Here is a 3,084-nt window from a genome sequence, read left to right on the forward strand (position 1 = left end):
CTATGCATGGTGATTAACCAATGGTCGTGGTTATCACCTACCCTATTTTCTTAGTACCGCGATGTTGTCATATCTGGTAGCAGAGGAACATATTTTGGCTATTATCAGTAAGTGGGTGAGCGATTGGCTCACCCCGACTGACACGATAGCAACAGGCACAAGAAAGAACACTACAGAGATGCACGCTGAGGGAAAAGATATGAATATAGACCCCAATAAAGATCCAAAGAAGGTCATGATTGACCTAGAGGAACCCACTGTGCCAGAGACAAAGCACATAGTTGACACAGAAACTTCCAGGGAGGAAGAGGGTGGCACAAGCCCTTTTGTGGTCACGGAGGACTTCGAATCTCCATTCACTATCAAGAAGTAGCAGAAGTAGAATGCCAATGGTGCACAGAAGAAACAGAAATCAGACAAGTCTGCCAACGTCAAACCACTGGACCTCACAGAAAGGGAACTTGATGAAATTGGGGATACTATCAAATCCATGACGAAAGATATATGGGGACACATCGAAGAGCAATACCAATTCGTATTGACAAAGGTCCAACAGGGCCTTAAGGAATTGTAGGTATAGACAAGAATTACACAAGCGAACCTGGGTCAAGCAAGCATGGGTCAAGTGAGCCTGAAGCAAGCAAGCGTGAAAACCTCAACAATAGAGCTTACCACAGACCTCTGAGCAATGCAGATGCTAGAGGGATCATTACATGTTGAAACTTCAGAGAAAGGGTGCGCCTATTGCATATGAATAACTTGAGCCTCAATCTTGTGACACTCCCCATTCAGTCATTGCATGAGTTGCATCAAGGAGTATTAGATGAGCTCAAGGTACGAGAACAATGGGTATTATTGGTTATCAGTGAAGTCAAGACTAACAACCAGCTAATGTTAGAGGAAATGGCACAAGCACTTAAAGAACGATAAGAGGTCGTTGCGCGCAGCCAACAGTGACAACGAAGGTATGCATTGAGATTCCTGAGCTCCAAATTCTAGTAGAGGTAGCTTCGACCGAGAAATTACAAAAGCTGGAAAACACAGTGAAAGAATATAAGGCCTAGGTGGGAAAGGTATAGTTTGAGCTACAACTGCAAATTTCAGTGCTTTAGATGAGGCTGTAGCCTACCACCCCTACAAAAGTTCGGGAGAAGTGTGAGTTTTCTATCAAAGCTGAGATGGAAGTTCTTATCGTTGTAGTTAACGACTGCAGCAAAATTTTTGAAAGTATGGTGGAAATGTGGGCCTCACTGCAGAAGGACCTACAATTGAAGAAACTTGAAGCTGACATCCGTGAGAAGAAACTACAGTTTGATGAGATTAGGGTGACAACATGAACCTTAGCACCTGTGCAATATTTCACTAGACTCCAAGAAGGGAAATTCATTCAGACTCGGATCGATGAGCTTCGCCGAAAGGCCTCTATCATTTTAGCAAGGACGCAGTCATGGGCTGATGAAGTAAGCCAACTGTGGCAAAATGTCCAAAGCAAATTGAAACCCCTTCAGTAGATGCAAAGGATGATGAGATTAGCAGTCGCAGGGACAACTACAAAGAAGTTGGTTGAAGAGGTTCGACAAGCCGCCTTGTAGAGTACAACATAACTTTAAGACTTGAAGTCAAAATTTAGTGGACTTGAAGTCAAAATTTAGTGGAGTCACATATTTTTGTTGGGGGGCTGTCGGGACGGGGTCCCCCGGGGTTAAGTTTTGCTAATTCTTAAGTCAAATTTTGATATTGTAAAGTCTCCACATTTTGAGGAGTGAAGTGCAAGTAACGTAGGTTGTTAAAATTCAAAGTGGCTTTTAGGCAAGTCAAAGCCCCTTATTTTGTAAAGGGATGAGTTGTTTTGAGCTCCTCCCATGGTTTGTGGACCATGGTATTGTAAAACAAAAAAGTATATAAAGGGGTGTCTTAGCTTGTTTAAGAAAATAGAATAGGTGATACTTGTCTTTAGAGTCTGTAATCTTCTATATTTGGGTGAAGGGGAAGGCTCCTACTATTGTGTGCATGGATACCTTGGTAAGTCCGCAACTGAGTGTGTAGGCCCCTGCATTTGTGTGTGCAAGGTTTGAAAAGTATATGTATTGAAGATCTGGAATAATAAAGAGTATTTGAAGCAATTTTGTGTACTAACTATATACTTATGTGTTTTCTGTATTTATGCTAAGTTGAATGCCATTTATTTGTAAGCTTGTCTGAATTACTCCATGAAGATCTAGATCTACTATTATATGTTATTTTATGCATGATTAGACCCTTAGGCGAAGTTCATAACTCTGTTTAGTTGGAAATTGCTTAAGTTTGTGGATTTTGAGGATAAGGGTTCGTAAGGTTAGATCAAGCCTTAAACTAAAGAAACGTCTTACCCCCACATCACATAGCCTTCTGGATGCAAAAACCTAGTTCTAGCATCTCCCAATACTACCTTGGGTGAGACTACAAACTGCGCCAAGCATTGTTGCCGAAAGGGCCGGTAGTGTAGGGTTTGTTGGTTAGCGTAGCTAACTTTGAACCTGGATCCAAGCCCCCTCAAGCCAACAGACAACTAATTGTATACAAGAATATTTGAATACAAGTGAGATTAATGGCTTTTGTGTTTGTTTTCTTTTCTTTGACTTGGACTATTACATATGAATACTTTGATACTTCTTTTGTGAGAATTTCTTCTAATTTGTTTTTCAATGATTTATTGTCATCCTTAAGTTTCTTAATTTAAGTGAGTAGACTTTGATTATGGCTTCTGATATGTAAGAGTTATTTGGTTTATGATTCATCAACCTTATTTTCAATGTTTTGGCTTTCAAGTTTCTCATCTTTTAGCTCTTTGATTTGTTCTAATAAATTTTGATTAAGGGTTTCTGAACACAAATTTTCTTCTTCCTTTTCTGATAGATTCTTGTTGAATTCCTTCTTGATACATTCTTTTTCTTGCTCTAAGTTGTGTTTTTTTATCTTTACACTTCCTAACTTGTGCAAGTACTTTCTGGTTATAATCTTTTAAACGACAATTTTCTTCGCTTTTATTGGATATGACCTCCTCAAGCTCTTTTTTCTTTTTAATATTCTTTTTTGAATTTGGAA

The sequence above is a fragment of the Pinus tabuliformis genome, chromosome 5_2 (genome assembly GCF_031772625.1).
Source record: "Pinus tabuliformis cultivar Carrire ecotype Pingquan chromosome 5_2, CPIR1, whole genome shotgun sequence".
In the NCBI taxonomy this organism is placed as follows: Eukaryota; Viridiplantae; Streptophyta; class Pinopsida; order Pinales; family Pinaceae; genus Pinus; species Pinus tabuliformis.